The following is a 13,571-nucleotide window of genomic DNA, read 5'->3' as shown; positions in this document are numbered from 1 at the left end:
TCCAGGCCTGGAAACAACCATTTTAAACTTCCCTGACTTGTCCAGGTTTTCCATGACCGTAAGAACCCCGTTAAGTGGCGGGCGAGGTGGTGTTGGAAAACTCACAGCCGATGCTACGACCCACATTTGCCCTGGGGCCACCGAGTTAATTATTTTATCTTGATGACCTGGATTTCATAATCTTTGGAAGCCAAAATAGGAAATAACTCGAATTTTACGAGACGGCGGAACATTTAAGAGGGCTTGATGGATCAGACTTGGAGCACAAGTATGCAAACAGAAAAAAAACTAAATTGGGGTAAGAATACAATAACTTCTTGACCATTATTGTTTAAGAAAAGGTGAAGTCAGCTCGGCTTTAAATCTGTGAAATGTCTTTACATGGAATATGTTTGTCATCTACAATTGAACCTGAAACTCTGGGGTAAAGAAGTGAAAACAGTCACAAAAGGTCAGACAAAAGGGTTTCAATTGCATTCAAATCCGTTGCGTTTCCTTTACTTGGGGAAGCAATCTGTTTCGTTCTGCCGCTGCAATAGAAGTAGAATTGCATTTGACATGCGATTGACAGAAGCTGTCACACACTCAGGAGGACTATAAAGATCGTCTCTGTGTGTTTGTGTCATAACCTCTCACTGTGTGGTCAGCTGTGCTGCAACCACTATGAAAATCTATACCCCCCCTTCCACACCCACACCCACGCACACAGTGCTCTGTTTGGTCAACCCCCCCATCCCACCCCAGACTGCTGGATCCGGAAACATCTACTCAAAGCCATGACTATTAATATAATTTTCTTCAAACAAGAAATCTGATTTAATTTGAACCTAAAGCGTATTTCATTAGAAGGTGAAGGAGCCGTGGATCGGTACCAACGCGTTAACCCAACGTTTTAACCACCAACATGGAACGGGTACCCAATTCTGAAACGTTTTGAGCTTTTTATGATCACAATTAAAATCGATTCGGAAGCCGGAAAGGTTGGCTCCCAACCTGAAGCCCAAAAAGGTTCTGATAATCAATTAATCAGTGTGATCTGCCGTCTTGCTGCCACCGTTTACGGCCTTTGTGAATTGTGGAGTGAGTCATCGATGGTTCCACTGGACACTGGTGGAAATGCTGGCTGGTTCCAAGAATCCTGAACCAGAGCTGATTTTGCTGATTTCGCGTATTCATCCTAATGGCTGGTCTGTGATGAGAGAAACTTAAAAAAACATCTAAAGCCCATCCGTGCTATTAAATACATACACACTAGAGAATTTGAGATTTTGGATTCTTGTCCCTTCACCGGCCGATTTAAAGGTTCCTTAATACTTCGACTGGGCCGAGCTTTTGTTTGTGCTACTGAGAGTGACACCTGCTTTCCTGCTACAAATGTTAATTGTATGTGCTGTAGTTGCTATGATCAGTATTTTTTTTATAAAAAATTGAAGGGGTTTGCTCGGATGTGTTTGCACTGCGTTCTCTTGAATATGTAGTTCATATATGTTCACATTTGTTATCCGTTAACTATATTAATTTCCTGTGCAAATGAATAACTCTTGTGTACTTGTGGAGTGAGCCACCTTATTGGCTCACAAAAGGACATTGGTGAACAGCATTAGATATTAAAAAATATTAGAAAAATATCATCACTAATCAAATCCAGAAACAGTTCCAAGTAAAGTCTAAATGGCTTGTTGGTTTTGTGCTTCACACATACATCTATTATAGAAAAGCAATTTCCAAAAGGGGGTTCTAGGCTACTCATGTCAACAGTCTTGGCTTTACATTAATAAGCACTCATGTTTTTACCGTGGCTCACTGCCAACTGGATCACAGAAAACGAGGCAGACTTTTCAACTGCCGTGGTCAAACAAACCATCCAAATGATTTCCTCCTCTTTCCGCCGCAGCTGCCGCATTTGGAGCGAACACACGAGCGGAATCGTGGCTCGTCTCTGCCCTTTACTAAATGACGCCGTTGAGCGCCAAACAGCATCCCTCTCCTCATCTTGTAAAACAAGTGAGTGAGCAGCCACTCACAAAAGGCTTTGGAATTGTTTGAAGGAAAGAAAAAAAAGCATCTATCCATCAGTGTTCCGTGAGCCGGAGAGCAGGGTAATGTAAAAAGCACTTTTCAGGTTCGATAGACCCTTTTAGGGATAAATGGCGCATAGAATGAGATTGACGTTTCCTGTTGGGCGGCTGGTTAACAGAAAGTGGAAAGCCAACAAGTATCGCGCAACAAACAATCAGCAAGAGTGGACTATTCCATTCACATCGTTTTAAATGGTTAAGAAAGGGGATAGATGCTACAGCACTCAATTCAAGATCTTTTCTGATAATGAAATTAACAAACCTCTAGATGTGTCTATTAAAAAAAAGCATTGGCAACCCTATGTATGGTACAGATGTTTCTATTCATATGAACATGCAGAAATAGGGCCAATTACTTCCAATAGACTCTATTGAGGAAAGGAGGGCTCTGATGGAATAACAAGTATGCCTTCGAGCTTTAAGTCTGACACTGCAGGGTTTGTGCAGCGATCGTTAGAGAATTGAAACCCAAATGGTGCATGTAAATGGGATATGACAGTAAATAGACAAGAGTTCAATAATCTGAGGTCAAGATCTGCCAGCCAATCATGTAGAGACAGAACTTACATATTCAAGCAAAACCACCAATCCTATCTCAAACTATGTCAAAGGCCCGGTCACATTTTAGCATTTGAGACGTGCCATTCGGCACAAATGGTTTGCATCAAGTTCATGGTCAACTTTGTTTGCTATTGTTCAACCAAAATTCACAGATCAGTTCTCACAACCTTTGAGGGAACCAGAGAGCCGGAGACTCCACAATGACTCTATGCTGAGAGCCATAGCCAAGCACTTTAAAGAGATATCAGTGCATCGGAGCACAATCTGTTGTGTCGTCATGCTACCAATCTTGAAACTTTAAAATGGTACCCTGTCTGAATACCTGAGTCTGAATGTCTCTTCATTTCATGTTACTGAAAAGCACGGTAAAATAATAATTCATCACGCGCTCTTTGGTGGATTATGTGTTTCGGAATTACAGGAAATGCTTGCACAGATTCAGCAAAGATGCCGAATCTAATCTTATCATTATGCCTGACCGTTAGTAGAGCCGCTTTGTTATTTACATTGAGTTCTGCTGATGACTGAGGAGCAAGCAAAATCCTGGCTCCCGCAGTTAATTTTTGACTGCATTAATAAACAACGTGGCATTGCGATCGGTATAACGTGCAACACTAGTACTCTGTTGATGGTTACCTTACATGTTTGATATTTGGTAACCGTTTAATGTTGGTTCTTTGTCATCCTACACTTTGACAGTGTACAAATGTAGATCAGTATCCCAATTAATAGATTTTGACCAACAATAACGTCCTACAAATGAGTTTGCTTGTGATGCTTTCAAAAAGGACCAGTGCTCGGCTTTTTCTGCCCTGGAGTGGACTTTATATTGGGTGGCACTGGAGGTATTATGGTTTAACCTCCAACCTTATTTCTTTCCTTTCAGCTTTTCATTAATCAGTGGGAGACTTAAGAGGATTTGACTTCCACCAACATCAGAACATAAATATCTGAAGCACAGAGTGAGCCGATTTCCCAGTGTAAATACTGCTAGAATCCTCTTAAAATACAAGAAACTTGAAAGGAGGTAGAACGAAGCAGAGTAGATCATACTACTCATTATATGAATAATTTCTGTCACATTCATGTAATGTGCTGTAACTCTGTTACGTTATTCATTCTGGCCACATGACATCTATTGCTTTTGTCCATCCGGGGAGAGGGATCCTCCTCTGTTGCTCTCCTGAAGGTTTCTTCCCCTTTTTTCCCTGTGAAAGGGTTTTTACTATCTTTATTGGGGGAGTTTTTCCTGATCCGATGTGAGGTTCCGGGACAGGATGTCATGTGTACAGATTGTAAAGCCCTCCGAGGCAAACTTGCATTTGTGATGTTGGGCTATATAAAATGAATTGAATCAATTCAATAAAGTCGGACGCTGGAAATAATGGCGCTACGACTAATATCTTTGAGGTTGCATAATCAGCAAAATATACAGCAGAAGAACTACATTTGACTATGAAATCCAAATATCCATGGGTCACAAAACCCCATTAATATCTGTGACTGTTTAGCACAGACAAAGTAAATACAGCCAGCATGGTTTGTCGATAATCAATGGCCTAATCAAGAGTATCCAAACAGATGTGGGCCTGCAGGAATACGATCTTTCTTGAGTAGCCTTGGGGGATTTAACCCTTCCACTTCAGTCGGGATGTAATCTGACATTCTGAGAATCCCCCTCCACTGTTAATAAACCTGAGGATGTGCGCCCCTGCAGACAATGAGAAAAGAAAAGCTGACTGCGCGATCGCCTCTGGACCAGCTTTCTGTGCGTACAAACGAATAAATCCCAAATCCATTAGCTCCGTTGACAGCTCAGTAAAAGCAGTCGAGCCGGATCCGTTTGATCAATCCATTCCCAGAACGTTATCTTGACAAGTTTGCAAATGATATCGATCGTTCTTTGACCACAGGTGATTCTCAGGGCTTGTTAGCGGAGGTAATTAATTCAGGACCGGTCTTGAAAACTAACAATGAGACAAACCAAATGTCAGTTGGGGGTGGGTGTCACTTCAGGATTACATTTCAGGGCATTGGTGACAGCTGTTTGTCCCAACAGAGCTGCATACTCCCATCCCAAAAAAAGTCCCACCTGTGAGTAAGTGGGATCGCTATCAGAGCTCCACTGGGTCAGAAGGCAACTGTCCAGGGGCCTGTGGCTGGGTGCCAGGGGGCAACAGCTTGGGGGGAAGAGGGTTTCTGTTTCTGGCAACTGTTGTTTCTGTTTCTGCCAACAGTCTAGGCAGCAAGCGCTCGGAAGCAGACAGAAGTGGAACAGGCCAAATGGGAACGTCCGTTTTGTGGTGGATTGACGTAGCCGGCAGTCAGGACCCGGGTCCCCGGTTACGCTATTTTAAAGCAAATGCTTGATAAAGCTAACGCCCTGCTACAACTGATCCATCACAAAGGGAAGGTTTTTCTGTCTGTTACCGTAATTTCCGGCATATAAGCCGCTACTTTTTTTCACATGCTTTGAGACTGCGGCTTTTACAACGATGCAACCAACTACCATAGTGCAGTGTTTTAGTGTTTTAGGTTTTAGAACAAGGCCTTCAATGACGTGTGTCCACATCAGATGCAGACTGGGGAAGAAAAAAAAAGTGTCCCGGGAGTTCCTGTCTCACCCGTGCATGTATTGAACACGCCGCTGCCCACTACATGGCATGTTCATACAGACCGCCATGTGTGGACAGCAGACGCTCACATTTCTTTGCACTATTACAGCATGGAGGTCACACGCTGTGGACCGACCTGCAGAGCTGTTTTAACCTTATAAGCACCAAGACACATATGGATTACCATTTTGTATTTCCCCATATTAGCAACTGTAAAGTCACAAAACGAGCCGCGCGCGCCCCCGTGAACAGCGCACCCTCCGCCTCTCCAGCGCCATCTGCGTTCTCAGATGCAGCACCCCCATCTGCATCTCCAGCAGAACCTCCAAGAACCTCCAACAGAACCTCCAGCCAGCACCACCCGTGGCTGGAATCATTGGGCTCTGTTAATCCCTTTGACAAGAAGGAAAGGTGCGGCCACTGTTCCATGACGCAGCGCTCGCCTCACCATGACAAATAACCACCAAACAGCCAGTCACATTTAGTAATAACGAAACAAGCCAACAACATTAAAACAGTGCAGTGCTGCACACACGCATACATACACAGACATCTCCAGCTGTCTGACCAGCAGCAACAAAAGCGCTGTGTATGATTAAATACGACTGCAGATTTTTTTTTTTTAAGTAACACAGCAAGCATTTAACTCACCACATGCCCGTAATCCTCTGTGCGAAAGGCGTCATTAGTAAAATCCACCAGCAAGTCATCAGTAAATCCACCAGCAAGGTAGCTTCTAGGTAGCAGCTAGAAGTTTCTAGTCGCTTGGTGCCCCTTTGACCAATCACAGCGCACGTTAATGGTCACGCTGGCCCACTGACCAATCATACATCTCCGCCACCTCGCAGGCCCTCACGTCAAAGAATCCGCCCAGTTTATGAAACTAAAGATCTGATTTGTTGAAGACTACGGCGTAGTGCAACGTCTGCAGGAACGACTCGCAGACAGACGTTGGTTGCGTTAACTTGCAGGTTTATTGCAGGAGCGTTCAGAGTTGGCAACAAGCTCTTCGCTAACAGTAGCTCCGGCGTAACAGCTAACAAGCTCAACTAGCAGCCCCACTCTAGCATAACATCAACAACACGACGTCACTTCCTCCGACGAGCGGCGAGAAATCCTTTACAAAAACTGGCCGCATGCGAAGAGCAACTTGTCCTCAAGTCTGCCAGTGGATCCTAACAGCGTGGAGCAGTGTCAAAGAATCCACCATCACCAACCCAGTGGATCCTAACAGCGTGGAGCAGTGTCAAAGAATCCACCATCACCAACCCAGTGGATCCTAACAGCGTGGAGCAGTGTCAAAGAATCCACCATCACCAACCCAGTGGATCCTAACAGCGTGGAGCAGTGTCAAAGAATCCACCATCACCAACCCAGTGGATCCTAACAGCGTGGAGCAGTGTCAAAGAATCCACCATCACCAACCCAGTGGATCCTAACAGCGTGGAGCAGTGTCAAAGAACCCACCATCACCAACCCAGTGGATCCTAACAGCGTGAAGCAGTGTCAAAGAACCCACCATCACCAACCCAGTGGATCCTAACAGCGTGGAGCAGTGTCAAAGAATCCACCATCACCAACCCAGTGGATCCTAACAGCGTGGAGCAGTGTCAAAGAATCCACCATCACCAACGGGGTCCGAAAGGCTGGACTGCTGCGTGATGAGGAGGACAGCAAGCGGATTATCCTCGGGAGGAAAGTGACATTGACGCAAACGAAAGAGAGACTGAGTGCAACGAAGCAATTCTGAGGCTGTTTCATTCCGACACTGAAGAAGAGGACTTCACTGAAGAAGAGGACTTCACTGAAGAAGAGGACTTCAATGGCTTTAGTGCACAGGAGGACGATGGCGATAGTGATCAATTACTTTTTCTGGTAGGTTCCTATATTTTCGCCGAGAAAATGTGTGACGAAGTAATTACAAACCTTCAGGCTGTTCAATTCCGATACTGAAGAAGACAACTTTAGTACTGTTCTGAAAAAAAGCATTTGCCGTATGTATGTACTAGTTGTGGATGTTGCCAGCATTTATTTAATTAAAAGTTTTAAAAAATCGTTCCTGTAACATCTTGCTGTGTTAATATCTCATGTTTCAACGGGGACACCTGCGGCTTATAGACAAGTGCGGCTTATTTATGTACAATTTCTTTTTTTCTTTTAAAAATGAGCAGGTGCGGCCTATATATGGGTGCGGCCTATAGTCCGGAAATTACGGTAAGTTTGTTTTGAAATGAATGTCCGTCATAACTCTCATAGGCTAGTTTAAATTAGCTCGGAGAGAAATGTCATACCTTCAGTAAGATCTTAGGTGTAGCTTTTTCTTTCTTCACAACTGAAACTTGAGCAAAATCTCAAATAAAAATCATCCATACATACAGATGTGGGCCTGCAGGAATACAATCTTTCTTGAGTAGCCTTAGGGGATTTAACCCTTCCACTTCAGTCGGGATGTAAACTGACATTCTGAGAATCCCCCTCCACTGTTAATAAACCTGAGGATGTGCGCCCCTGCAGACAATGAGAAAAGAAAAGCTGACGGTGCGATCGCCTCTGGACCAGCTTTCTGTGTGCACAAGCGAATAAATCCCAAATCCATTAGCTCCATTGACAGCTCAGTAAAAGCAGTCGAGCCGGATTCGTTTGATCAATCCATCCCAGAACGTTATCTTGACAAGTTTGCAAATGATATCGATCGTTCTTTGACCACGGGTGACTCTCAGGGCTTGTTAGCTTGTATTCTCAGTGTATGGCTGCATTCAAAATGTGTCATAGAAGAGCATTGTACAAGAACACGAGGATCGTATTTCATCCGATTAAAAAAACAATGAACTAAAGTAATGATCGAAAGATTCATTGACTATCAAAACAGTCGTTAGTTGCAGCCAATAGTCATCTGATCAGCAGATCTATTCACCAATCAATCAGTGCCAGCCAATAAAAAAAAAACACCTGAATAACCAGTAGTATAGCACACAAGCGTTTCAGCTAGAGTATCCCTGTCAAATCTGCATGGACCCTCAACTTGTCTGTCGTTGTTAAACAACACAAATGAAACATTGCAGCTTTCCCACATGACCGAGATGGAGATTTCCATCCATTTGTCTGAGGCGTGGCAATGACTCGCCTCGATTACACAGAAGGAACATCTACAGTATACGTTCTGATTGTATAGTGGACGGGGGCCTGAAGAGGGCAGCTGGGGGTGTCGGGTTCTGTCTCGAGGCCGGACAGCAGTCTGGGCTGCAGGCTCTCCAGGGATCTGGGTTGGGGGACAGAGGCTGGTGGCATGGCACAAACACAACTGTCCCGGGGCTCGGAACCATAACAGAAAAAGCCACAGCCTATGGGTTTAATATGGCCTGACAGATTACATTTTCAAAAAGGATTACATTGGGGAGGGTTGATCTTGACCATACTGTGGTATTAGATGCTTTTCTTTTGACATACAGACAGGGATGCTGATGCAATTACAGTTAATGGCTTCTTGGTCATTTAGAAAGTAGCTAATTTCTAAATCACAATCTTCATGTTTGGAACACTTCTATTATGCAACTCGGGTCGGGCAATATTCCTTAGTAAGTCCCCTGCTGATGATATTGCTCAAAGAGCACTATTTACACAAGGGCATGCTGGGATGAATAAATCCGATGAATCAACTCGTCGTTACTTCCCTGGTAAAGTCTCGCCACCGTTGGCTGTCACGTTTATATTTTGTTGTTTTGTCTTATTCTGCTGGATAGGGAGATTTCAGATGGGGCTTTGTGGCATTCCTATCTTTAGTTCTGACTTGTTCATCACACCGCTTACAGATCTCTTCTTTCTCTGGCTTTCCTTTTTCTTTTGGTTTGGAACCAAAGAACGCACGAATAAGCGGATTTCCATTATTTTTTGCTGACGAGAGCGGACATCCACCCTGACGAATAGTTCGGTGCGTCACTCACAACAATGGCATTCCAAATATTACGTTGATGGAAACTCGGCGAGCGAAAGTACCGGAATCAAATTATGTGGCGTGTCCCTGAAGGTACGCCATGTAAACCACAAAAGCCAATGACAGACCTTCAACTTGACATTTTATGACTGAATATATACAAGATAAAACACCAGATACATCATATTTCAGAAGCTTTGCAGGAGATCATAGATCATCAGCATCCCAATACACAATACACCTGCAAAAAAGTCTGCCTGAACGAGGGGAGGCTTGTCTTAAACAACTACACACTGCCAGTGACATTTGTGCTTTTAAATTAAACAAAGAGAGCAATATTTCCCCACTATGTATAATAGACATATTCCCTGCAGTCCTTGGTGCTGCTACAGATAAATTAACTCCAACTTTAGGCCTGGGGGGATGTAGACCAAAGAGAAAAGAACAGTGCAGACAGACGGACCAACGAGAACAAGTCACTCAGGGATCCCTCAACCTAAAAATGTGCCAATAGTTTGTAGCCATGGTGGATCTAAATATTTGCATTTGGTCTCATTATGCCCACAATGGGTCACGATATAAAATAGGAGTAGAAGGGAGATTCACGTTAAAATCAACGTAGCGGTACGAGCAGAGCGTCGGCCATTTTTATGCAAACCTGCAGGACTGTACAACCTCACTAAGGTGTGTGGTTAATAGGATGAGAAGATGGAGGGGGACTTACATTTACGTACAGTGGATAGACGCTCACTGCTAATGAAAAGAAGTTTACAGTAAGCTGCCAGTCTGCCCATCGGTCAAACTCCATCCAGGGCTTTTTTAGGCCCGGGATCCCGTCTACCCAGCCAACAGGGGGCAAACCTGAACCAGGGGCGACCATTAGAGTGGAGCGTTGCCGCTATGTTTGTGGAAAATACTTTTTTTTTTAAAGATAAAAGACGTGGCTTCAAGTCACAATGATGGGTTTGGAATCCGCACAATGGCGTTCTTTTCTTTCTCAGGGATGCATGTGCTGCCTCACAAGTGTTCTCTGCGGAATCTCTACTTCCACACCCCAGTCAGTCTCTCTCACACACACACACACACACACACACACACACACACACACACACACACACACACACACGAATGTACCATGAGGGACCACCAGCTGTCGCAGTGACCAATATGGAGGAACGGCCAAAATACTTCCATCATCAGAATCTGGCGCAGAAGCATTCGTTGAAAAATTTAAAAAAAACACTTCACTCGTGGTGGAGTTCCCGACATTTGACGCCGACAAACCCTGACAGTCCGTCCTTGCTGCACACGTAGGCAGCGGCGGCGCTTTTTATAGGATTTCATGAACAGGGCCAGAGAATAGACATTTTCAGCTGCAGAGGAGCCGCTTTTCAATGACCAGCTGCAGCTGAAGTGGCTCCGTGACCCATTCACCCTCTGAGTGTGTGTGTGTGTGTGTGTGCGCGTGTGTCTGAGAGGTTTGAGGTCCGGATGGTAAGCCTAACCACTTCCTGCGGGCCACCCTGATGAGAATAATCGTCCCCACAGTTTGATTTCAAAAGCGCCACATGCAGAAATGGCAAGGCTCCTGCGTTTTTTTTTGTCAAAAAACATCAGATAATACCGTCAGAATGAAGTCATTTACTTTCATTTAACCTCCAATCAATTGGAAAAGCAAATCAAAATTGGATTGATTTTGAAATGAATCTAGATCGAATGCATTATCTTTAAATATATTTTCTTTGGCTTCAACACAGCATTACATTTTCTGAAAGCTTATGATGAGATGGGTATGCCAGTGCCTGTGTGTGTGTGTGTGTGTGTGTGTGTGTGTGTGTGTGTGTGTGTGTGTGTGTGTGTGTGTGTGTGTGTACTGCATGCGAGTGTAGCATCGATCCAACAAGACTCAAACAGCTGGATGGGGTATTGGTGCAGGTATCAGATCAGTACTCGTATCGGCCTGATATCCGTGTAGCGAACCTTATTTCGAGGAACTTTTGTTTAGTTTCCTTGACATTATGAAAAAGGAGAGAGAAAAACGTAATCACACACACAAGGGCAACACAATTCAGGCCAACCCGAATTTCCTCAGAGCGCAGGAGGAGGGAAGGGACTTATTTGAACGTTTCCTGTGCAAGCTTTTACTTGTAACGATCAGCTAACGCTGATGCTAACTTCTGGAAGAATCCGTCATCCACGCAGCGCCCTATGGTGACCGTCGATGAAGACGAAACACTTGGAGATGAAGATAATTCCGTGAGGATGGAAGGCCGCGTCATCCAGCGAACTTTGTGGCTTTTCAGCTAAAACGCTTTACGGTATTATTATCATTATCAAAAACCTTGAAAATCTAAAACACGTTATATATCTAAAGAGCGTTAGTTGTCACGGCAGCATGTTCAATGAACTACTTTAGGGACAGCAGCATCAGTGTGAGGAGGACTGGCGTTACGCGGCCGCCCAGGTCCGATCAGGAGAGTGAGCTGCGTCTGGCCGGCCGGTCGGTTAAAATGCACGACCCGCTTGACTTAGTTCACTAACAATATTATGTATTCATGCCCTCAGTCGTCTGCAAACAATCAAACTTCCCCACACACCGTCGTCTCTGATGACGCCATAACACATTAATCCCCCCCACACACACACACACACACACACACACACACACACACACACACACACACACACAGTCAAGTGTGGGTAACGTGATACCGTGCTTCTGGAACAGACCCCTAGTGAGCAGATGGCCGGTCATTCAAAGACCTCTGGATGGCGGGACCCCGGTAGAGAAAAGAGGGGATTGAGGTTTTCAAGGCTTTGGCTGAACAACCGAAGAGCCCCAACTCCACCATTGCCCCTTCACCATCGTGTGTGTGTGTGTGTGTGTGTGTGTGTGTGTGTGTGTGTGTGTGTGTGTGTGTGTCCAGCAGAATGCTAGCAGGTGAACATGGCATTTGGCATTTGGATAACACACATTCCTACATCAGCTGACAAAAGAGTGTGTGCATAGTGTGTGTGCATGGTGGGTGTGTGTGTGTGGGTGTGTGTGTGTGTGTGTGTGTGTGGGGGGGGGGGGGGGGGGGGGGGCATCATAGTCCAAAGCTATGTGCACACCCATTGTATTGACACCCATTGACTTGTCTAGTCGAGGGTGTCTGTGCGTCCGTAAGTGTGTGCGTGTGTGTCTGCGTGCGCGCTTGTGTGGTGTTTGGTGGTAAAAAAAAAAAAAACTATTTGTCGACTTTCTGCACCCACATAATTGCAGAAGTCGCCCTCCATTGTGACAGTAATTAAACGCGTCATGATGATAACACCGTGCATCCCGCTGAGCCAGCCAACGTTACGGTCTCCAACAAGTAGAAGTGATGCGTTTAAGGGTTGCTATTTCTTTGGCCTACCCCCCCAAAATCCTCATTTTTCTCCCCATTTGAACACATGATGGCATTGCACGTACCTGTTGGGTCAGCGGAGACGCGCGTGAATCAACCGGCCATGGCGTTCAGCGGGACGGAGCCTCGCGAGCACGAAGTACCTGATGAAGTCCAGCGTGTTACTTCGCGGCACTGCTTTGGGGTTGTTTGTTTGTTTTTTTCCCCCCCCTCTCCTCAAAAATGCGGCGCAGTTACGGGAAAGTAACCGCTGTAAAAAAAAAAAGAAAGAAGAAGAAACAAACTCCCGAGTCCACAAAGTGTGTGTCTGTGTGTGTCAGAACCGGAGGCGGTCTCTGCTGTTCGGCCGCAGCTCAGGACGAGCAGGTCTCCGCATCTGAGAGGCGGCGCCGGCGGACAGGAGACAAGGCACATGGAGTCAGAAGGGGTGGGACAGGAAATGTCACTGGGTCGCCTTCAAAATAAATATATATATATATTTATTTATTTTTATTTCAGACTCACGGGTCCATATAGCAACAAACACAAATACAACAACACTATATAAAATACAATACAATACAATACAAGGGCACAGGTATAATCATTGCAGTTAAAAAGTCACTCGTGGTTAAAAACATACAGACACGTGTTCCGATATTTCCAGAAACAAGAAGAATACCTCGTATCACTCTATGTTGGCTCAGTTAAGGCTTTTATAATTACATTTGTGGTATTGCTACTTTTAGTGAAGTAACATATCTGCTTTGGAAGTTCATACTCTGATAACAACAGCTTAAACACATGCAAAGTAGCCTGCAAAAAAAGTTTGAGTTCTGCAATACTTCAGCTTTAAAGTATGTCCTCTCGGTCTGTGTCTTCGTCATTTGCTCTCCTCACTGTACCGGATACTACCGTGAGAGTTTTATTTTGAAAATGCTTTTCACGAGTGTTGCTCTGCCTCCTGCAGGCTTGACACTGTGGCTTTGAGCGACGAGACCAGTTCAGACAGAAAGCC

The 13,571-nt window shown here is 44.8% G+C and overlaps 1 protein-coding gene across 1 annotated transcript in view; it reads right to left on the bottom strand.

Moving 5' to 3' along the window:
* The window catches only part of plxnb1a (plexin b1a), a 67,592-nt gene extending 54,819 nt beyond the window's left edge, over positions 1 to 12,773 (bottom strand). The window contains exon 1 of the mRNA XM_079226553.1: positions 12,640 to 12,773. The gene's annotated coding sequence lies outside the window, so the exon portion shown is untranslated. The remainder of the gene's footprint in view (positions 1 to 12,639) is intronic.
* Between the last annotated feature and the right edge of the window lie 798 nt (positions 12,774 to 13,571).

This window comes from Taurulus bubalis (assembly GCF_910589615.1).
Source record: "Taurulus bubalis genome assembly, chromosome: 11".
NCBI classification, from domain to species: domain Eukaryota; kingdom Metazoa; phylum Chordata; class Actinopteri; order Perciformes; family Cottidae; genus Taurulus; species Taurulus bubalis.
This window is presented reverse-complemented; position numbering and strand designations above follow the sequence as displayed.